The sequence below is a fragment of the Tasmannia lanceolata genome, unplaced genomic scaffold (genome assembly GCF_043159265.1).
Source record: "Tasmannia lanceolata isolate RefF3 unplaced genomic scaffold, GAP_Taslan_0.1 ptg000037l, whole genome shotgun sequence".
In the NCBI taxonomy this organism is placed as follows: Eukaryota; Viridiplantae; Streptophyta; class Magnoliopsida; order Canellales; family Winteraceae; genus Tasmannia; species Tasmannia lanceolata.
Window position 1 is genome coordinate 48,106,810 of NW_027518714.1, and position 24,950 is coordinate 48,131,759.

General features: G+C 39.9%; 1 long non-coding RNA gene across 1 annotated transcript; it reads left to right on the top strand.

Annotated features, from left to right (window-relative positions):
- Nucleotides 1–20,706: 20,706 nt before the first annotated feature.
- Nucleotides 20,707–24,400, top strand: LOC143862201 (uncharacterized). The gene is made up of 2 exons (XR_013240208.1): nt 20,707–20,848; nt 22,627–24,400. It is a non-coding gene; the product is annotated as an uncharacterized LOC143862201 (long non-coding RNA).
- Nucleotides 24,401–24,950: the final 550 nt, after the last annotated feature.

Consider the following 24,950-nt stretch of genomic DNA (forward strand, 5'->3'; position numbering starts at 1 on the left):
AAAGATATTAAGACCTTGTTAGAGACACACCACGAACAAGCTTGCTCCATTCTTCCAGTTCTTGAACTAAATGACAACTTAGCATCTAAAACTCATAGGATCACTTCTAAAACTTGTTTAAACCTTTCAAATCTTACGAGTTTCACTCTTAGAGACATGCCATGTCTCGAAAATTTGAAACTAAAAAACATTGGAAAAACTTCAAAATCCAAAAATATTTTAAAAATTCGAAACTTAAAAATTCAAAATCATTTGAAAATAAGAAAAACTTCAAAATCATCTAAAGTGTTAAAGTTTTAGGAGTAGTTACGAAAGTTCGTTTCCGAACTACGTTGGCTTGATTCTCTTCCACGAGGTACGTAGGCAGCTTGGGATTTTTATCCCAAGTCCAGTCAAACTTTGTAAATAAACCATCTGAACATTTCAAAAACACAAAAATATTTCAAAACTTTTTAATAAACCTGTTTTCGAAAAGCTCTTCCTTTAGAGTTAGGATTTTGTCCTAGATGTGTTGTGTGTTGATATATGTTTGTTTTAGTATTTTGTGTTTGTTTTAAAGTTAGGAGTTTGACGCCCCTGTCCGATCAGTTGGTGATACTCTTCGCCGACTGATGACGAGATTAAGATGCGTTAGATAGCCCATTATTTTTCTTAGGATACAGCCTAATTACACAAAAGATATAGGGCTCACCTGCCTTATCTTAAGACAAAAAACTTGCATTTAGTTAGGACATATAGGGAGTCCTAAAATTCACAATCCACTTAAATTTAAATATCGTTCAAGAAGCTTTAAAAATCAGTCCGGTCTTTTAGGATCAAATCTAGTTTAGTGGTCTAGATAGCTTAGGCATCATAGTTTAAAATAGGCGCGAAGAACTAAGTCGCCTTTATTCTCATGGAGGCGGGGATACGTAGGCGGCTTTGGATGAACACCAGACTATCCAAAGAATCGGACGACAACATTTAGAGTCTAGGGTTATTCTAGGGTTTGTTGTGTTTGTCGTATGTGGTATCAAGTCGTGTTGTATGTTTTGTTGTGTTTTCTTACTTTCCTATACATACCTTATACCTTTAGCTGTAGCATGCATGTGTTTGCCCACCAAAATTTAGATACCCATTAGGCATGACACTCTTAACTTAGCTATGCTTAGGTGACATTTCTTTTATTTATTTTGTATGTTTTTATCATCCCCGGGTCATGCATGTTTAGATAGACATTTTTCTCGGGGATATTTGTTCCCATTTCACATGATTTTCGCCCAAAACTCTTCAAAATTAATAATAAATGACATAAGAGACCAAGTGCTTGCACTCGGGCGAGCTGAGGTGCTCTTCGGATCTTCCTCATTCGTAATCAGGCACGTACCCACAATATATTTCTAGTTATCCATTGCACAGAGGATTTGTTTTTATGAGTTCCAGGGCTGACTACTCTGAGTTAGTTTAGGCACGTCTTGGTTTTGAGCCTTGGCTCTGGATCAAGAGGTATCTCATTTTTAGCGCCACTCGTGCTATGCTATAAGAGTGGCACCATTTCGAGAGTTCCTTGGTAGAGCTCCCCTTCATGTGGATGATCCAAAGGACTGACGGGAGACCCATTTTCTCGCCGCCTCTAAGGATCGGGGTCCACACATCCCTGAGAGGGAAGCCACAACTTGAAGAATGAAGGCATGTCATTTGCCCAAAGAATAACATTCCAAAAGGTACAATTCCTACAAGCAATGGCGGATTCATGATCAACCCCGTCATTGGACTGGCTTGTGGCTGACAACTTGTTAGTCAAAGCAGCCAGCTCTAATTCATGTTCTTTCTTGACAAACCTTTGAGATGTATTTGTGACTTTGTAGACACCCATTTTGACCAGACCCAAGTTTGCGTTGTCTGTGCGAGTCTCGTCAAATCAGTGAGTTGGGGTCCCAAATTGAACCCTGAAGCAGCTTATGGTCCCACCGAGGTCCCCGCTAAATTTCGATAAAATCCAATTTGATTTGGCAGATAGGATGAGCTGAGAGTGGGTGCGCAGTATAAATCCGAAAGGGCATAGCGTATTTCGTCTGGCATGGGCCCATTATTATGAAAAATAAAAATCTTAAGATGGCAGCCCATCAATTGGACAAGGTGGATCATTCTACGGAGATAATTTCAAGGGTACAACTAATCACATCGCAGCCCATTATTTGAATGATCAAGATCATCAATTGTCGCCCATCAAATGAACGGTTCGGATCAGCCAATGGGAGAGACTCAGGGGGCCCACATTATGAGTGATCCAAGCCTATCACTTGATAGCCAATTATTTGAATGCTTCAGATCATCCCATAGAAGAGATTTTCGAGGGTGTAACCAACTTACATTTCAGCCCATCAATTGTACAGATCAGATCAGCCCATTGAAATGATTTAGGAGGCCACAACCTACTTAGGTTGGGACCCATCAATTGGATGGTCTGGATCGTCATAGGGAAATGATTTAAGGGGGCGCAATCCATATAGACAGTGGCATATTGCTTGGACGGTTTGGATCATATGGCAAATGATTTAAGAGAAGAAAAGGGTTGCTTGTACAACACTTCATGGAGGGGTATTTTATTAAAGCTAAATATAAAAAAAATTGAAAGAGGCCACACGGTTTTTAACATGGGAAATGATGTGGTGTTGTTTAAAGTAGCAATTTAAAAAAAGAAAAGAAAGAAAAGAGAAGCATGTAACATTTTTCTTTGCATAGAGGCCACATGGTTTTGAACATGGGAAATGATGAGGTGTTGTTTAAAATAGCAAAAAAGAAAGAAAAGAGAAGCAAAAGGTAGTATTTTTCTTCTTCCCTTGCATGGAGCCACACGGGTTTTAATTTGAGAAATAGTGTAATGATGAGTGCATGCTTAAAATATCAATTTTAAAATGATTGCATCACATTTGCTAAAATAAATAAAAATTATATGCAAAACATTGATGGCATCTTCTATACACTATTTAGGGAATAAATAATATTTTATGGAAAGAAGGCATGGTGGGAATCTTGGCATGAGGCAACCCACGAAATTCCTTTTGGGAGAGGTGGCAACATAAGAAAAAAAAATTAAAAAAAAAAAGGAAGAGGAGGTGATGTACAAAGAGAGTTGCTGTGGGAGAGATGGAGTGGCCTTGGGGGAGTTGGGGGACCGAACAACCCTCTCACCCTTTGGAGCTCTCACCCTTTCCCTCAAACAAGAGGTCTCACCTCTCTAGCCCATAAAAAAAAAAGAACAAAAAGAAGAGCATCTCATCTCATCTCTCTCTCTCTCTCTCTCTCTCTCTCTCACTCTCATGATCTCAAGTTCTCAATCTCACCCTCTCAACAGCAACCTCTCACCCTCTCAAGCTCTCATCTCACATCCCTCTCAATATCCATACCTACAGCTCTTTCTCTCTCAAGGGAGGATGGTTGGAAAAAAGAAAGTTTTTCCTCTTGACTAAAACATGGACAAACAACCTTCTGATCCCATCTTTGGAGCAGTCTCCTCATACCCTCTCTCAGGTGAGTACTAGTTTTTTTTTTTCTAGTTTCTTTCTTGACTTAGATACATGTTATTAAGAGTAAGTTTTTCTTATTAGATAATCTTGTTTTGTTCAAGTTTTGTTTTACGTTCATTAATTAAGTTTTTGTGAGGGATCTTGAATCTTAGGCTCATGGGATTTTCGGTTCATTTTGGGCAAAATCAATAATCCGAAACCCACCCAATTTTGCAACCACAACACAGTCCAAAACTTAAATTAAAAACCCATTTTCGTAGTCCAAGGACCCAATTTCGTAACCAAGAACCCAATTTTGCAAAACCCATTCAATTTTAGAACCAACTTTTGTAACCCCCAACAGTCCACCAAATTCCACTTTTGATAAAGCCACACCCCTCCAATTCGAATACACATAAAATCCACTAACAAACCCTCTTTGGAAATTAAAATCCACCAATAAACAGTAAATTGAATTACAAATTTCATTCCCAAACAGCCCCTAGAATATATTTTCCATTCCCAAACAGCCCCTAAAACAAAAAAATCCAATTGCAACATTAGCCCATTCGAGCATCATTTGATAACAATACCCTTTCCTTTTCTAAATTGATAAACAAAATAACCCGTCTCAATTTGATAGTCACAACCCCTTTTTCAGTTGAAAGGAGACACAACCTACTTTCCCAAAGGATAATCACAGCCCATTATTCGACAAGAAATGATAAGACAAAAATATGGCGGTGCCAATATCATTCCCGCCATAGTGCTGGCTGCCCATCTTGTGACCCAATTTCGAACCTCTAAATCACAAATTCACAAACAATGCTGAACTACAAAGTTGTAGCCCTCTAAATGATCTTTCCAACGCATGTTTGTGCATTCAATTTAGCCAAGCGGTTAAAGAGTTATGACAGTTTTAGTGGGCTGCATTTGTTGGAACTTTTAATGGTCAATGTCGAATATGTGGAATTGTCAAAACATGGTTGTGTTAACGTCCTTTTCCAAACAAAAATCAAAAGGCACAAATCTAAAATACACCCAACCTAAAAGCCACAAACCCAAAATTCACCCATTAAAATTACCAATTTAAACCTATTAAAAGCCATCAACCAAAAGACCACTAAAAGTTGCAAGTGAAACTAAAGCCTTATAAACAAAAAACCTAAAAGAAACCACACACATACTAAAAGCCTCAAGATAATTAAAAGCTTCAAGAAAATTCTAAAAATTTCTACAAACCCAAAAGAATTCGAGATTCCTAAAAAGCCTGTGGGTTCAAAAATTCCTTTAGGAACCTTTGGAGCCCATCTTTGTGTGTGTTTGGGAGACCCGCCCGGTCTCATTCTCTCACCAGTTCTCCTCTTTGTGCGTCGTTTGGTTTTTGGGAGAACTCCCTACTCGGCTTGGCAGCATACCCCTACCCTTATGGGTATTGGGTTGCACATTTGTTGCACCCTAGGGCTAGGTAGCTGTCCGGCCCGGCTGGGTGTTTCACCTTTGCCAACTATGCACATGGTCTTTTATTCTTTTTACTTGGGAGCTTCTCCTTATTCGATAGTCCATTCGCATAGGAGTCAGCCCTGACTAGAGAGTCTTTGACTCATTCATCCTTTGTAGTGTTATTACAGTCTCTGACTCATTTGTTTCCCCCCTTTAGTGTTGTTAGTTCGGAGTTTCTCCTTTAGAGTTGTTGATTACGTCGCTCTTATTAGAGACTAACTCAGTCTTATTAGAGCTTTGCTTGCTTGGGATCTTGGATCGTTTTCTCTCTTCTTGGGACGCTATCTTTCTTGTTGTGGTTCGTCTCTTTGAGGCGTTAGTTGCTTATTCGGGATTTCCCCTTTTGGATTTAGGGCTTTGCCCTAGTTTATGGTTGTTTTTGCGTGTTCCCTTTAAGATTGAAAACATTTAAAGATTCAGAGCATTGGAAAAGCTTTAAAATCCAAAAAACATTAGAAATTTGAAAACTCAAAAATATTAGAAATTTAAAAAACATCAAAACATTTGAAAATATAAAAAACCTTAAAAAATCTGAAGTGTGAGTGTTTCTTTTAGAAGCGTAGTTTGAGAGTTCGTTTCGAACTACGTTGGCTTGATCCTCTCTCACGAGGTACGTAGTGCAGCTTGGGATTTACATCCCAAGTCCAGCCAAACTTTTTTGTAAATAAATATTTTCAACCTTCTTCAAAAACCTTTAAAATCTTGTTTTCAAAAGATCTTCCTCTAGAGTTAGGATTTTCTCCTAGATAGAGAGTTTTAGAGTTAGGGTTTTTCTTTTGATAGGTTGTTTGATTGTTTGTTTGCTGTGTGCTTGTTTTAGAGTTAGGGGTCTGTCCTAGAGTTATAGGAACGCCTCCGTCCGGTCAGTTGGCGATTCACATCGCCGACTGATGACTAGGTCTTGGATACGTTAGCGATCCCTTGGTTTTCCTTAGGACACACAGCCTAGTTACACATAGGTTGTAGGAACCACCTGCATTAGCTTAGGGCTAACCTGCATTTAGCTAGGACATATAGGGTGTCCTAAAATCTACAATTCACTGGAATTTAAATAATCGTTCAAGAAGCTTTAATAATTAGTCCGGTCTTTTAGATCGAGTCTAGGATAGAGGTCTAGGTGTCTTAGGCATCCTAGCTTAGAATAGGTACGAAGAACTACGTTGCCTTGATTCTCGTGGAGGCGGGGATACGTAGGCTTCTTTGGATGAATACCAGACCATCCGAGGACTCGGGCTAATAATTTAGAGTCTTAGGATTTGTTGTATTGTTATTGTGTGTTTTGATGTGTTTTTCTTATTTTCTAGTACTGATCCTATACCTTTTAGCTATAGCTTGCATGTGTTTGCACATCAGAACTTAGACACCCATTAGGCATGTCACTCATAACCTAGCTATGCTTAGGTGCCACATCTTTCATTTTATTTTATGTGTGCTTATTATTTTATCTTCAGGAAATGCATGCTTAGGTAGACGAATCCTGAGGATTGTTCCCATTTCACATGATTTTTACCCAAACTTCTTTGGAGTTAATAATAAATGGCATAAGAGACCAGGTGTTTGCACTTGGGCGAATTGGGGGCGCCTAACCCCTTCCCCATTCGTCATCAGGCACGGACCTTTTGTATCTCTGGTTATCCATTGCAAACAGAGCATTTGTTTTGGTTCCATGGCTTGTCCATGGATGGCGACTCTGAGTTATTTTTAGATATATCTCGGTTTCGAGCCTCGGTTCCGGATCAAGATATATCTCTTTCTTTTTGTATCGCCACTCATGCTATGCAGTGAGGGTGGCATCCGTTTCGAGAGTTCCTTGGCAGAGCTCTCCTACACGTTGTGGAGATCCAGAGGGTGTTAGGGACTTGTTCCCTCACCGTCCTCGGATCGGGGTCCACAGGCTGGCGACTCTGCTGGGGAGTTCTTGAAACATTGCCTAACTCTATAAAAATGCTATTTTTACTAACTTCGGAGAAATTTGAGCTAAAATCATTTTAAATGGGAATTCTATCGTTAGAATCCAGGGGCACCAGATAGGTGCGTAATTAAAACAAGGGATTCACACACTGCACATCATATGTTATCATATTGTTTATTCTTTACTTATTTCATTGTTTTTCATTATTATTGGCTCCACGGGATAGATTGAATGCGTGCCCGACTGGGATGTCATTACACCCTGATGGTACTGTTGAATCTATTTCCAAGCTATGCGCCGGTGCTGCAGCCGTAAACACTGGGCGTACTTGTGTTTACAGCAGCCGATGAGCAATGAAGCATACTATGTATAACATTGGGCGTACTTTTGTTATACATATTAAGTATGTTTCATACGCATAGTACCCATTAGATTGAGTCCGGAGCCCTACTTTGTTTTATATATTATGTATATACGTATTGACTTAGTGAAATCCAACTAGGAAGTACCCGTGTTTATATAAGTATATTGCATTCATATGGGGTTGAACATGTGTTGCTCACACATGTGAAGCTTAGAGTTAGGAGCCTTGTCCCATTTGTAGACTAGGGTAGCTCACTTTATGTGGCTACAGCGCGGTTCTAGTACACTCACTGGTCTGTCGCGAGTCGAGACTTTCTCGACTCCGTTAGATAGATTAGGGCTGGTGCCCCTGGTTAGGGTGTATATATATGTATATATATGTGTGTATAGTGTATTATTCTTAGATCAGGGCTTATCCTTTCGAATAAGGTTTCCTTATCTATTTCAGTCATACCATCCTTTCAGACTCGGTCGATGACTCTTGCTCTTGCTTGGTCATCATCCAGATCGCGGTCTACCCTGTCATCTTTATCATATGATTATTCCTGTATCTTGGATTTATATCTGTTTTGTCGGCTGTCTGATCAGGGCCGACTTTCTACTGAGGTTTTCTGGTCTATTATCACCGATCAGAGTTTGTTCACTATTTCTTTCTTGGATCAGGCTGATGATTATTGTTCACCACCTTTTATAGCCTGGGTTCATTTCTTGATTCTTCGTATCCATTCTTCTTGCTAGCTGTTAGACCAGGGCCTGTCTATCAATGAAGTTTTCTGGTCTATCCATTAGCCACATTGTTTCATTCCCCAGCCTTCGGACCTGGTCAATAATTTTCCTCTATCGTTATTCTGACCATGGTCTGCCTCTTGTCTCTCGAGTGTACAGTTGTGTCATTCCTTTGTACATAACTTATTTGCTGAGTCGATTTGTAGTTACCTTCTTGTACCTACACCATTTGTTGAGCTGATTGTCTAGATTAGGACCCATTTTCAGTGGGTATTCCTGGTCTAATTCATCCTATCTACATTCTCTTGATTTGGTTGGTGGCATTTCCTTTGCCTTTGTTGAAACCATTATCTGTCTTCTCGTCATCGGATTGTACATATCTCTTGTTTGTATATGATTCTGTCGGTTGATTAGATTAGGACCCATTTCTAGTGGGGGATTCCTGGTTTAATCATTTGTATTCACATTCCTTCAGATTCACTTGACGGGTGGTCCGTACTTGTCACTCTCATGGCCACAGTCTACTTGCTGCCCTTTTGATTGTATATCTATTCTGTTGTTATGTCTTAGATCTGGTCGATGGCTTGTCTGATGTCTCTATATCTTTTGGTCCCAAATCCAACCCATGACCAAGCGTCGTCATTCATGGTCAGTCCTTCATGTGATTACATCTCCGTGGTGGCCATATTCTGCTTACTGATTGTGTGCTTATCTTGCCATCATTATTTGAGTGCAAGTATCCTTGCTGAGAGTCCTACATTGTTGAGTTTCTATTCATTTACCCTTATGTTGAGTTGTGAGGATCACCCTGTATAGCCGTCATGCTGCCGAATTTTATATAAACACCTTGAGCGTGATCGCTATCTTTTCAGAGTTATCGATAAGCCATGAGTTTACTCTACCACGATCCTTTTAGGGCCGTCATGCTGCCGGATTTTACTCAACTCATTTCCAGTATGATTGTTATCCTTTGGGATTATTGATAAGTCATGTGCTTACCCTACCATGATCCTGCTTACAGTTCTGCTGTTAGTTTTATCCTAGGGAGAGATGTGTTTGTATTATCTCTTGTTTCAACTTGTGTATATCATTTTCATGAGATTGCCTCATACTAAAGTCAGTGTCTGTCAATTCCATGACATGAGTCTGACCTAATTCACCTTACCCGTTGACAGCATCAGTTTTCCCTCCCTGCTCAGACAAAATGGCCATATCTGAAGATTTCCTAAAGAAAATGCAAGAATCGGTAATGAACCTATCTAGGGAGTTCTCTAATGTGAAGGAGGATTGGAACCAGCTGAAAAACCTAGGTAATGAGAAGTCTTTGACCGTTGAGGACTCTGTAGTCCAAAATCCTCCTCCTCTGATCTCTGTTCCTGTCCAGGCCATTGTAGAACCAATCAGTGGTTCTAAAGACAAGGAGCATGTTGACGAGAAGAATTTGCCACCTCCCACTGCCGTAAGAAAAGAGGAAGAACTTGCAAAAGAAGTTGAGAAATTACCTCCTATGGTCTCTGTTCCTATACCAGCCGCAGTAGCGTGTCTTGATGATTTTAAAGGTAAGCAACATGTTGAAAATGAGTGTCTTCTAACTCCTACTTCAGAAGAAAAGGCGAAAGAACTTGTTAAAGAGCTTAAGAAGTTAACCTTTGATCAACAGAATGTGAAGAACCCAAAGAGCGATAACAAACCTGTTGTTTATTCCAAGAAGATCGGCGGTATTGAGTCATCTCATCAGGCATCTCAAATTGTCATGCATAAGTCTGATGAAGTAGAAGAGAAATCAGTAAAGAAACCTAAGAAGATATTCACTCAATTGCCGAGACCTCCAGCAGTCATTCTCCGAAAACTTGTTAAGGATGGGCAGTTGAAACTTATGGCTCCAAAGCCACCACCTAAGGTTCTCCCAAGGTTCTACAACAAGGATGAATATTGTGAATATCACCAAGGCCCTGGTCACATCACTAATCGTTGTCGCTCTCTCATATTTGCAATCCAAGACCTCGTAGATAGAGATCGTCCCATTTGGCCCGGGTTTAATGCTACACAACATCCTTTGCCAAGACATGTTACAATTTCTTCAGCTGGTACTAAAGCTAACTCGATCATTGAGCCTTTTGAGGATCCTATTATCACCGCTCATCCCACCTTTGAGTTAGGGAGTTCTTCAGTTACAAATTTGGGAATGTCAGAGTTTGAGATGTCAGGAGGTGGTTATATGCCAGAAAGAATATCACCACTGCCAGTTATTGAAGATCAGCTTAAGCCGGATCGACAAGATCTGCGCCAGGGTTGAACCCCAAGTCATTGACGTCATGGAAGAAGGTGTACTACTCATATATTTTCAGTGCTAGTTCGTCATTATCAAAAAAAAAAATGTGTCTTGTGTTGCTAAGGTTTGTCTTTCATTGAGTTTGTACCAACTTTCTTCTCTCAGAGTTGGTAAGTCTTACTATGTTAATGTCAAAAAAAAAAGAAAAAAAAAAGAGTGTGTCATGTTTGTCAGTCGTGTTCATTCAGAGTCTGTCGTTTACGTCATTTGTCAAGTTTAATGTAGAGCCCATCGAGGTGCGTCCAAAAAAAAAAGAGAGAAAAAAAAAAAGAGTTACTGATGTACTTAAGAGTCTTCAATTCAATAAAGTTGTTGGTTTCGAATCTTTGATGTTCTATGATTCACTCTTAGATCTAATGTTTAAATAACTAAAGACACCCTCTTGGATGAGATTGCAGACGAAATTCCCCTCAAGATCTGAAAAGGTCAAACGAGAGGAAGAGCGTCTAGCATAGCCACTTGAAGAAGAAATCGAAGCTATCGATAGTGGTATCGAAATCCGAAACTCGGAAAAGATGGATTGACAAAACTTTATCTCCCGAGGAGCGCAAAGAATTGATAAACCTGTTTAGGGGAGTTTAAGGTAGTCTTGCTTGATCCTATAAGGATAAACCAGGGGAATGCCCAGTCGTTGCTCAAAGCAAGATTTCATTGGCTTTAGACATCCAGTTGAAAAGTGAAGATTTTAAAGAGCGAAACATCAGACATCCTTTGGAGCTGATGAAATATTGAGAGAAGAGTTTCTGGCAAGGAAGTATGATAAATTTGAGTCCTAAAATAAAAAAAAAAAAAAAAAAAAAAAAAAGAAAAAAAAAAGAAAGAAAGACAAGGGGTTGTGAAACCTTAAGCATAAATTCAAGATCTTCGATGTGGGAATGGAGCACAGCGGTTGAAGTTTTGCCTGAAAAACCGCCAGACTCCTCAACAAAAAGATTCAATGCCTTTGAACCTTCTTCACTCAAAAGAGCTTGTACATCAAATATATCAGGAGGCCATCCTTGAGCGTTTGAACCTTTATAGCCAAGATCCCAACGTCGTAAAATCCATTTGTAAACCTTTTGGGCCAAAAGTCAAATCAAACCCTTTCTTTCTAGCCACAATATAAACCAGGGGCATTTTTTTTAAGAAGTTTGAACTACGTTATGACCTGATCCCCACCTCTTCAGGGGTACGTAGGCGTCTGATTAATTCAGATTCGGTCAACCTTGGGGATAAAAGCTGAATGATTCCCCTTTCAAAATTTTGAAGCTTAAAGCTAAACCATCCTTTGTTTAACCCATGGTGAACTACGCGGATCTGATCCTCCATCGTTTGAACTTTAAATATCCCACCCTTTTGAACCTAAGCCCACCTAGAAAGTCCTTCTGGTGAAACAAGCAAAGATTCAAGGCAAATGAAAGCAAAAACAGAAAAAAGAACGAGAGTCTGAAGACCCGCTAGGTTGAAAACCCGAAAGGGCGGCCTAAATGAAATCATGTGCTTGCTAAGTCATTAACCAAAGAAGTTGGCTTATGCAAAGGCAAGGGTAGCGGTCTGCTGGATTGAAAATTGATGAGATACCGAAGGAGTTCTTCAGTTGTGCAGAATTTTCAAAGTTTGAGTTGTGACTTCTTTTGAAGAGAGAAATCAAGGAGACGGAGAAGCAACCACTACACAAGGCAAGATCCCAAAATCCGAGTAGTGTCGGCAATACTTGCTTTGATACTTTTCTAAACTAGGGGCATTAAGACTGAGCAATCCGAAGGGGGTAATAACCATGACGAAAATCCTGATGACGGAAGGAAGTGCCTCTTGACATAGTTTTCGAGATTACTCTAGGAGTGGCTAGCCTTACCATAAAAAAAATAACAAATTTTATCTAAAGGTGAATCAAAATGTAGTCGAATCTCTTGAATAATCTACATCTTCTTTGATAGAGTCCTTGGGAGTCTGTCCTTCATTTATATTTGTTTTCTTTCAAGGTCTAAGTTGTCCGGCACTGAAAGGAAGGGATGTATACCTTTCAAAATGAAAGACCCTGGTTTAGGTATCCTGTTCGGACAGGCTGAATATGTCAAGTTTCAAGCAGTTGGTGTCAGAAAGAGCGAACCTCAAATAGTGGTCAATGAAAGGAGAAGTCTTTGAGCTTAGCCATTTTCCCATCTTTACTCCCAAGAAAGAACCTATGCAAATCCAAAAATTTCCTTATCTATCCTTGTTCTACTTTTCTTGAGACTCTTGTCATGGAAGTACAATACACTAGGGGCATCTTTTATGACTTGCGTCATAAAAGATATCAAGCATCAAAGGCAATCAGTGCCAATGTTTACAACAAGTTGAAGTAAGAGAGATGCGAGCACGTCTTGAGCCAAATCTTTGAACTCTTCAGATGAGCCCTCTTTCTTGAAAGAGTCAAGTTCTAAAGAAAATCAATTTTCCCAGCGGAATCTAGAATTTGCTCCTACAACCGTCAAACCTCAGCAGAATGCTTTTCACTTGTTAAAGAAGGGTAAACACCTGAAAGCCCCGTCAAGTACTTAAGTCTGATCCTCAGCAAGGAACTCATACTCCCAATTTTCTTGGCAAGAGAAAGCTAATTCCAGAAAAATCTAAAAAATCCAAAAATCAATTCTCCATTCAATAAATTAGTCCTCTATATTCATTCAAGGCTCTTTGTGGTCTACCATTTAGGAATACCATGGACCCTTGCTTCCCGAGTGGCTCTTCGTGATCTGACTTTCGAGTTATATCACGGACCCACTATCCATACTCATTCTATTCATCTCCATTGCTTGTCATTATCCTTGCTTCCTTGGCTCTTCATGGCTTACTACCATGGACCCTTGATTCCTTCTTTCTTGGCTCTTCACGGTTCATCACCGTGGACCCTTGATCCTTGCTTCCTTGGCTCTTCATGGCTTATTACCATGGACCCTTGATCCTTACTTCCTTGGCTCTTCATGGCTTATTACCATGGACCCTTGATTCTTTCTTTCTTGGCTCTTCACGGCTTATCACCGTGGACCCTTGATCCTTGCTTCCTTGGCTCTTCACGGCTTATCACCGTGGACCCTTGATCCTTGCTTCCTTGGCTCTTCATGGCTTATTACCATGGACCCTTGATTCTTTCTTTCTTGGCTCTTCATGGCTTATTACCATGGACCCTTGACTCTTTCTTTCTTGGCTCTTCATGGCTTATCACCGTGGACCCTTGATCCTTACTTCCTTGGCTCTTCTTGGCTTATTACCATGGACCCTTGATTCTTTCTTTCTTGGCTCTTCAGGCTTATCACCGTGGACCCTTGATCCTTGCTTCCTTGGCTCTTCACGGCTTATCACCGTGGACCCTTGATCCTTACTTCCTTGGCTCTTCATGGCTTATTACCATGGACCCTTGATTCTTTCTTTCTTGGCTCTTCGCGGCTTATCACCGTGGACCCTTGATCCTTGCTTCCTTGGCTCTTCACGGCTTATCACCGTGGACCCTTGATCCTTGCTTCCTTGGCTCTTCACGGCTTATCACCGTGGACCCTTGATCCTTGCTTCCTTGGCTCTTCATGGCTTATTACCATGGACCCTTGATTCTTTCTTTCTTGGCTCTTCGCGGCTTATCACCGTGGACTCTTGATCCTTGCTTCCTTGGCTCTTCACGGTTTCTCACCGTGGACCCTTGATTCCCGCTTTCAAGGCTCTTCGTGGCTTATCACCATGGACCCTTAATCAAAATTTTCATTCAACTGTTGTTCTTTCTTGTCTAGTTTGGTAAAAAGTTGGACCGCAACTCTATCTTGTTATTTTTGTTGTTCGTAATGAAAGCCTGGGTCATGTTTTACATGATTCGTTGTTCTGCAGTATACCGCCGCCACCCACGTGTGGATTTAGGTATGCCTGCGTTTGTTTCTTTGGTATGTTACTATGTTATGTCTGGTGAGAGTTTCTCTTATGTTTTGATTGCCGAGTTATGTGTCCCGCCTTTTACCAAATTACTCATAAGTCATGTTGAGTGTTGAATTTCAAAACCAAAATCCATTTTATCCTTGTAAGTATCGTTCTTAGAACCGAAAAATCCCAAAAAAAAAAAATTTCTTTTGTTTTCGGGTCGATCAAAATGCGTTGTCTGTTTAGCTTTGCCATTCGCGTGTTACACACGCTCTGCCAAAGAGGGGCATCTGTAGACACCCATTTTGACCAGACCCAAGTTTGCGTTGTCTGTGCGAGTCTCGTCAAATCAGTGAGTTGGGGTCCCAAATTGAACCCTGAAGCAGCTTATGGTCCCACCGAGGTCCCCGCTAAATTTCGATAAAATCCAATTTGATTTGGCAGATAGGATGAGCTGAGAGTGGGTGCGCAGTATAAATCCGAAAGGGCATAGCGTATTTCGTCTGGCATGGGCCCATTATTATGAAAAATAAAAATCTTAAGATGGCAGCCCATCAATTGGACAAGGTGGATCATTCTACGGAGATAATTTCAAGGGTACAACTAATCACATCGCAGCCCATTATTTGAATGATCAAGATCATCAATTGTCGCCCATCAAATGAACGGTTCGGATCAGCCAATGGGAGAGACTCAGGGGGCCCACATTATGAGTGATCCAAGCCTATCACTTGATAGCCAATTATTTGAATGCTTCAGATCATCCCATAGAAGAGATTTTCGAGGGTGTAACCAACTTACATTTCAGCCCATCAATTGTACAGATCAGATCAGCCCATTGAAATGATTTAGGAGGCCACAACCTACTTAGGTTGGGACCCATCAATTGGATGGTCTGGATCGTCATAGGGAAATGATTTAAGGGGGCGCAATCCATATAGACAGTGGCATATTGCTTGGACGGTTTGGATCATATGGCAAATGATTTAAGAGAAGAAAAGGGTTGCTTGTACAACACTTCATGGAGGGGTATTTTATTAAAGCTAAATATAAAAAAAATTGAAAGAGGCCACACGGTTTTTAACATGGGAAATGATGTGGTGTTGTTTAAAGTAGCAATTTAAAAAAAGAAAAGAAAGAAAAGAGAAGCATGTAACATTTTTCTTTGCATAGAGGCCACATGGTTTTGAACATGGGAAATGATGAGGTGTTGTTTAAAATAGCAAAAAAGAAAGAAAAGAGAAGCAAAAGGTAGTATTTTTCTTCTTCCCTTGCATGGAGCCACACGGGTTTTAATTTGAGAAATAGTGTAATGATGAGTGCATGCTTAAAATATCAATTTTAAAATGATTGCATCACATTTGCTAAAATAAATAAAAATTATATGCAAAACATTGATGGCATCTTCTATACACTATTTAGGGAATAAATAATATTTTATGGAAAGAAGGCATGGTGGGAATCTTGGCATGAGGCAACCCACGAAATTCCTTTTGGGAGAGGTGGCAACATAAGAAAAAAAAATTAAAAAAAAAAAGGAAGAGGAGGTGATGTACAAAGAGAGTTGCTGTGGGAGAGATGGAGTGGCCTTGGGGGAGTTGGGGGACCGAACAACCCTCTCACCCTTTGGAGCTCTCACCCTTTCCCTCAAACAAGAGGTCTCACCTCTCTAGCCCATAAAAAAAAAAGAACAAAAAGAAGAGCATCTCATCTCATCTCTCTCTCTCTCTCTCTCTCTCTCTCTCACTCTCATGATCTCAAGTTCTCAATCTCACCCTCTCAACAGCAACCTCTCACCCTCTCAAGCTCTCATCTCACATCCCTCTCAATATCCATACCTACAGCTCTTTCTCTCTCAAGGGAGGATGGTTGGAAAAAAGAAAGTTTTTCCTCTTGACTAAAACATGGACAAACAACCTTCTGATCCCATCTTTGGAGCAGTCTCCTCATACCCTCTCTCAGGTGAGTACTAGTTTTTTTTTTTCTAGTTTCTTTCTTGACTTAGATACATGTTATTAAGAGTAAGTTTTTCTTATTAGATAATCTTGTTTTGTTCAAGTTTTGTTTTACGTTCATTAATTAAGTTTTTGTGAGGGATCTTGAATCTTAGGCTCATGGGATTTTCGGTTCATTTTGGGCAAAATCAATAATCCGAAACCCACCCAATTTTGCAACCACAACACAGTCCAAAACTTAAATTAAAAACCCATTTTCGTAGTCCAAGGACCCAATTTCGTAACCAAGAACCCAATTTTGCAAAACCCATTCAATTTTAGAACCAACTTTTGTAACCCCCAACAGTCCACCAAATTCCACTTTTGATAAAGCCACACCCCTCCAATTCGAATACACATAAAATCCACTAACAAACCCTCTTTGGAAATTAAAATCCACCAATAAACAGTAAATTGAATTACAAATTTCATTCCCAAACAGCCCCTAGAATATATTTTCCATTCCCAAACAGCCCCTAAAACAAAAAAATCCAATTGCAACATTAGCCCATTCGAGCATCATTTGATAACAATACCCTTTCCTTTTCTAAATTGATAAACAAAATAACCCGTCTCAATTTGATAGTCACAACCCCTTTTTCAGTTGAAAGGAGACACAACCTACTTTCCCAAAGGATAATCACAGCCCATTATTCGACAAGAAATGATAAGACAAAAATATGGCGGTGCCAATATCATTCCCGCCATAGTGCTGGCTGCCCATCTTGTGACCCAATTTCGAACCTCTAAATCACAAATTCACAAACAATGCTGAACTACAAAGTTGTAGCCCTCTAAATGATCTTTCCAACGCATGTTTGTGCATTCAATTTAGCCAAGCGGTTAAAGAGTTATGACAGTTTTAGTGGGCTGCATTTGTTGGAACTTTTAATGGTCAATGTCGAATATGTGGAATTGTCAAAACATGGTTGTGTTAACGTCCTTTTCCAAACAAAAATCAAAAGGCACAAATCTAAAATACACCCAACCTAAAAGCCACAAACCCAAAATTCACCCATTAAAATTACCAATTTAAACCTATTAAAAGCCATCAACCAAAAGACCACTAAAAGTTGCAAGTGAAACTAAAGCCTTATAAACAAAAAACCTAAAAGAAACCACACACATACTAAAAGCCTCAAGATAATTAAAAGCTTCAAGAAAATTCTAAAAATTTCTACAAACCCAAAAGAATTCGAGATTCCTAAAAAGCCTGTGGGTTCAAAAATTCCTTTAGGAACCTTTGGAGCCCATCTTTGTGTGTGTTTGGGAGACCCGCCCGGTCTCATTCTCTCACCAGTTCTCCTCTTTGTGCGTCGTTTGGTTTTTGGGAGAACTCCCTACTCGGCTTGGCAGCATACCCCTACCCTTATGGGTATTGGGTTGCACATTTGTTGCACCCTAGGGCTAGGTAGCTGTCCGGCCCGGCTGGGTGTTTCACCTTTGCCAACTATGCACATGGTCTTTTATTCTTTTTACTTGGGAGCTTCTCCTTATTCGATAGTCCATTCGCATAGGAGTCAGCCCTGACTAGAGAGTCTTTGACTCATTCATCCTTTGTAGTGTTATTACAGTCTCTGACTCATTTGTTTCCCCCCTTTAGTGTTGTTAGTTCGGAGTTTCTCCTTTAGAGTTGTTGATTACGTCGCTCTTATTAGAGACTAACTCAGTCTTATTAGAGCTTTGCTTGCTTGGGATCTTGGATCGTTTTCTCTCTTCTTGGGACGCTATCTTTCTTGTTGTGGTTCGTCTCTTTGAGGCGTTAGTTGCTTATTCGGGATTTCCCCTTTTGGATTTAGGGCTTTGCCCTAGTTTATGGTTGTTTTTGCGTGTTCCCTTTAAGATTGAAAACATTTAAAGATTCAGAGCATTGGAAAAGCTTTAAAATCCAAAAAACATTAGAAATTTGAAAACTCAAAAATATTAGAAATTTAAAAAACATCAAAACATTTGAAAATATAAAAAACCTTAAAAAATCTGAAGTGTGAGTGTTTCTTTTAGAAGCGTAGTTTGAGAGTTCGTTTCGAACTACGTTGGCTTGATCCTCTCTCACGAGGTACGTAGTGCAGCTTGGGATTTACATCCCAAGTCCAGCCAAACTTTTTTGTAAATAAATATTTTCAACCTTCTTCAAAAACCTTTAAAATCTTGTTTTCAAAAGATCTTCCTCTAGAGTTAGGATTTTCTCCTAGATAGAGAGTTTTAGAGTTAGGGTTTTTCTTTTGATAGGTTGTTTGATTGTTTGTTTGCTGTGTGCTTGTTTTAGAGTTAGGGGTCTGTCCTAGAGTTATAGGAACGCCTCCGTCCGGTCAGTTGGCGATTCACATCGCCGACTGATGACTAGGTCTTGGATACGTTAGCGATCCCTTGGTTTTCCTTAGGACACACAGCCTAGTTACACATAGGTTGTAGGAACCACCTGCATTAGCTTAGGGCTAACCTGCATTTAGCTAGGACATATAGGGTGTCCTAAAATCTACAATTCACTGGAATTTAAATAATCGTTCAAGAAGCTTTAATAATTAGTCCGGTCTTTTAGATCGAGTCTAGGATAGAGGTCTAGGTGTCTTAGGCATCCTAGCTTAGAATAGGTACGAAGAACTACGTTGCCTTGATTCTCGTGGAGGCGGGGATACGTAGGCTTCTTTGGATGAATACCAGACCATCCGAGGACTCGGGCTAATAATTTAGAGTCTTAGGATTTGTTGTATTGTTATTGTGTGTTTTGATGTGTTTTTCTTATTTTCTAGTACTGATCCTATACCTTTTAGCTATAGCTTGCATGTGTTTGCACATCAGAACTTAGACACCCATTAGGCATGTCACTCATAACCTAGCTATGCTTAGGTGCCACATCTTTCATTTTATTTTATGTGTGCTTATTATTTTATCTTCAGGAAATGCATGCTTAGGTAGACGAATCCTGAGGATTGTTCCCATTTCACATGATTTTTACCCAAACTTCTTTGGAGTTAATAATAAATGGCATAAGAGACCAGGTGTTTGCACTTGGGCGAATTGGGGGCGCCTAACCCCTTCCCCATTCGTCATCAGGCACGGACCTTTTGTATCTCTGGTTATCCATTGCAAACAGAGCATTTGTTTTGGTTCCATGGCTTGTCCATGGATGGCGACTCTGAGTTATTTTTAGATATATCTCGGTTTCGAGCCTCGGTTCCGGATCAAGATATATCTCTTTCTTTTTGTATCGCCACTCATGCTATGCAGTGAGGGTGGCATCCGTTTCGAGAGTTCCTTGGCAGAGCTCTCCTACACGTTGTGGAGATCCAGAGGGTGTTAGGGACTTGTTCCCTCACCGTCCTCGGATCGGGGTCCACAGACTTATCTTAACAACGAAGTTGAAGAGCACAAGCGACACAATAGTATTCCAGATGGAACCAATTGTTAGATCCCAATGATCTCCCTGGAAAAATAATTAAAATGATTAATTTCAATTATTATTGAAGAAACAATAATATTCCGGGTTACATAGTAAAAAAAGAAAAATATAAACCATAAGCATTATGTCGAACAGCCTAATGACAAAAAACATAGATCAAAAGGGGTGCCAACATATAAAATTCACAAGTTTCAGTTAAATAGATTGCAAAGTTTAAATCCGAACCATTCATTTCTTGGGCATCAATTAAAATAGGAATTTTCATAAAAATAATCCCCATGGAATGATCCCAACACTTCGATATATAGAGGTTTATTTATGGTGTTGTACGTCTACATGTCGGAGAGTTAGGATCATACCATGGAGAAGATTTTATGAGCAAGGTCAATTTCTGTTGAGGCCCAACAAATGAACGGTTTGGATGTTTTAATAATGTGGGCCCAAGTGATTTTGTTTTTAAAATACACTTTATACGGTGTTTTGTACATTGTTGGAGGCCCACCTAGATCCATGGTTTAAAATTTCAACTGAAATCCGAAATTTCAGACCAAAATTTCGGATTTCGGTGCAGACCGACACCGAAATCAGTAAAACCTGAAACGGGTTATTATTTCACCGAAATTTCAGAAATTTCGGTAGGGCATGTGGACCCAGGCTGGTTACAAAATTTCGCAGAAATTTTGGGAATTCCAGCCGAAATTCCCGAAATTTGTACTAAATTTCCGAAATTGCCATGAAATTTTCAGATTTTATTTTCCCAACTTTTGTGCAAGTTGGGAAAATACCTTGCTTGTGCACGTTGGGAAAATGCCTTGCCATGATTAGACATAAGATGCCTTGCTTGTGAAAATTTTTTGTCTCCTTGTGTGCAAGGCATGTGAAATTGTGATTTATGAATATGTGATGGCAGTATGGCACATGACACATGGCAGGGCATCAATGATTCAATGTCATTATTTAATTGCATGTGAAAACCTTTTGTCACCTTATGCCCACTAATGTACCATCAGTCCATCACTTTTGCAGAGGCATGAGGGAATCAAATTTTTTAAATGAGGAAGCCATATCATATGTAGTCTTTAGTTTTTTACTCTTTAACTCTTTTTTCCCTATAAATGAAATAGGATGGGAAGGGCGGAAGGCATTATATATATTATGTATTTATTCTTTACTCTTACAACCTACTGTGAGTTGTTGAAAACCAATTTGTTCTTCGTCATTTTGGCCAAGCGTGGATCTCTTCGAAGCTCCACATAGAAATCTTTTAGAGGGGTAAGTGTTTTATTTTAGTTTATTATAATCTTTTTTCATTACAGTGTAATTTTATATGGTGCAAGCCTTATAGTCCCTTATTTTCCAAAAATTACTGTCCGGACCACACTATAGGATGATCCAACCGTTCATGTGATTCAAGTTATGCAACACAAGTCAAATAGGTTGATCCCCTACAATTTTCCATTGGATGATTCCAACCCTTCGATCTATAAAGTAAATGCATATTATGGAAACCTCTATAGATCAGAGGGTTGGGTTGATCCTATGGAAATGATTTTTGGGGAACAACCTATTTAAGTTGTGTTCCATTAGATGGACGGTTTTGATCATCCTATGATGTGGTCCGTACTCGGTAGTACTTTTTTTAAAATAAGGGACTATAAGGGCTTACACCATATTTAATAACCAACTGGGCCATATTTAGCAAATGCATGATTTTGGTTATATCTTAGTAGATATATCATATATGGTTGTGTCTGTGTGCAATGCTGATGCATACCCCAAAAATTTTAAATACTTATAAGAAAGAATATATATATATATATACTAGTGGGGCACCCCGCGCGATGCGCGCGCGAGAAAAAAAAAACATAACAATAAAGATGCAATTGTTATTGTAAAAAAGAAAGAAATAGAACTGTTGAAATTTGTGGGGTTGTTGTTTACCATTTCAAAAAAAAAAGAACTGTTGAAATTTGGACGAAATGGAGACTGTAATAGTCAAATAGGGGTATTTTTTTTCCTTGTAAAAAGTTGAATTCACAGAATTAAAAAGAAGAGATTGTGAAATAACTAATCAAATTTCAGCATTTAAATCTAGAGATAGAACATGATATTTGCACTTTCATGGAACTGATTTTTTTGGGGCACAACTTATTTACATTGTGGCCCACGAAGTGGACTATTTGGATCATCCTACGGTGTAAGCGACAATATTTGTTTTTAAAAAAAATGGGGGCTTACAACATATAAAATCTCATGGTCTAAGCCACAATATTTTTTTAAATACACTGGACTATATGGGCTTACAAATTCGTAGGTACACTTCAACAAATAAAAGGACATTGCTAAACAATGTATGGTAATTTCGACATGCTGGGAGCTGCAATAGTGAAGAAACTTGAAATAAATAAATAAAATCCTTTTATCCCTAATCATGTATTACCCATGGGTCAATAATCAGGAAAAGTGAGATTTTAGTAATTAATGATGCTTGTTGCACCACTAGTGCCCCATACATGTCACTTATAGCATCTTGGATGTAGCACATTTGGGAACGTAATGGACAGACACTTCTTTGAACTAGCAATCCTCACTAATGGGTATATGGTGCTAGAAAAGTTTTTTCTTGTTCAAATTCCTTGGAAGGATTCTTTTGTTACACACACGTATATTACTATGTGACTTGCTAGTGTCCATTGCAAAAGGCATTTCGCGGATGGGCTGTTGCATGTGAGAGCAGCCACACAGGCTCACTTTTCAGCAGACTTTCTCTTCATTCACGAGGTGGCTGCTCTCACATGCAACAACCCATCTGCAAAATGCCTTCTGTGATGGAAGCTAGAAATCCTTATTACTATAGTGGGATATTTATGAGTTGCAAACTAGTCACCTAACCTTACTATAGAATGTTGCAAACTAGTAATTTACAAACCGTTCATTTGATGGGCCAAAACGTCTATTGCATATGCCCAAAAAAATATTTCAATAGGATGATCCTTTTTTCAAAATACTGAATAGTGTTGTCATTTTGTCTTATGTTGTACTTTTTACAGCCCCTTGAAGCTATCAATATGGCACGTGGGCAGCATCGTGCTCAGGAGGAGAATGCAGATGAAGACATTGGTTGGTAACATTGCCGACCTGATGGCAACAGCACACAGAGGGTTATTTGCAACTATTGTGGTAAGAAAATGGGCGGCGGTGGTATTACAAGATTGAAACACCACCTGATAGGTAGAGGAGGAGATGTAAGAGGGTGCGGAAATTGCCCTAAGGAGGTTCAGGACGAAATTAGAAACTCCCTAGATGAGAAGAATTGTAAGGCGGATAAAGCAAAGATGAGAGAAGAGTTCATCGATGCTGTATCGGGAAGGTACGATGTAGATGACAGCGACGAAGACGATGATGATAGTACATTCCCATCCGATATCGATACATGATACACCAGATCGTAACATAGGCGTGCAGTGAGAGAGTCACTAGCTGATGAGCACGACAGAAGGCAGAGGGCCGAATTTGCATCCACCAGGCCGAATTGGGCCCGATCTAAGCATGAGGTGGGCGGCGGTAGTACAAGGGAACATAGGACAACTCAGCCGGGGTTGACACGTGGGGGAAGCGTCAAGGAGGTAGGAAGCAAGGACCCCGCATTGTGCAGAAAGGGAAAGCAGAGGAGTTTAAAAAGTATGTGGGGAAGTGCGAGGGAAGCTGTTGGGAGAGCATATGCGAAATTTGCCTTCTACAATGCCATCCCGGCAAATGCCGTAACCAGCCCATACTTGCAGTATTTTGTTGATGTAGCTGGCGAATATGGAAGAGGAGTGAAGGCTCCCACTTCATACAAAATCGTGAATAAGTACTTACCCTTGGAGGTTGAGGACCTAAAGAAATATATAAATGGGTTAAAGCAACAATGGCCTGAGTACGGAGTCACAATCATGACCGATGGTTGGACTAGTCCCACGAGACAGTCCATCATCAACTTTATGGTGTACTATGATGGCAAGACCGTCTTCCTAAAAAGTATTGAGGCTTCCGCTGTCATCAAAGACTACAAGTACATCTACAAACTATTGGTAGAGGTAATTAAGGAGGTTGGGGAGAAAAATGTTGTTCAAATTGTCACCGACAACGGGAGCAACTACAAGAAGGTGGGGCAGAAAATTATGGAGAAGTATCATATATTTTGGATCTCGTGTGTGGCACATTGCATCGACCTAATGCTAAAGGACATTGGGAAAACATAGAGGGTGAAGAACGTAGTCGCTGATGCCAGATTAGTGACTAACTTCATATACAACCATGGCTATGTATTGTCACTCATGAGGGAGAAGTGTTGGGGAGACTTGGTACGCCCTGGGCTTACTAGGTTTGCCACTAACTACATGGCTCTTCAAAGTATGCTGGACAAGAAGGTTGGATTAAAGCAATTATTCTCATCCAGTGAGTGGAATGATTACAGAGAGAGCAAGAGTGCAGCTAGACAGAAGGCTGAGGGTCTCGTCGGTAGTCCAACTTTCTGGCAGAATTGTAAGACAATAGTTGATATATTAGAGACCATAGTAAGAGTTTTGAGGATGGTAGATGGGGATAAAAAACCTACCATGGGTTCTATGTATCATGCCATCGAGTTGATGAAGGGTGCAGTACAAACGACGGCTACACGATCCTTTCAAGGCTACCATAAAATCATCAACACTGGATGGAAGAATATGCAACTTCACCCACTTCATTCGGCTGGTACGAACACGATCACCAACATAGACTTATTATCTCTTCTCATGTCATGATTTATGACAGAAATATATAACAAAGATTTCTTTTTTTCATTAGCATACTATCTGTGGACCCCGATCCGAGAGAGGCGGGGGACGAACCCCCAGAAAGTCTCTCTGGATCATCCACGTGAATGGAGAGCTCTACCAAGAAACTCTCGAAAGAAGTGCCTCTCAGAGCATGAGTGGCGATGTAAAGTGAGATACCTCTCGATTCGGGGGACTAGCCCGGATTCTAGACGTACCTTAAACAAAGAAGAGTCGTCATCCAAGGAAGTGGGCCCTGGATCCCATACTATGCTCTGTTGCAATGGATAACCAGAGATATAAAAGAAGGTTCGTACCTGGTTACGAATTTGGAAGGTCCGAAGAGCACCTCATCGGCCCAAGTGCAAACACCTGGTCTCTTATGCCATTTATTTATTGATTTTGAAGAGTTTTGGGCAAAAGTCATGTGAAATGGGAACATATATCTCCGAGAAGACGTCTACCTAATCATGCATGTATCGGAGATGAATAATAAGCACAAAATAAATGAGAGAAGTGTCACCTAAGAATAGCTAGGTTATGAGTGTCATACCTAATTGTTGTCTAAGTTTTGG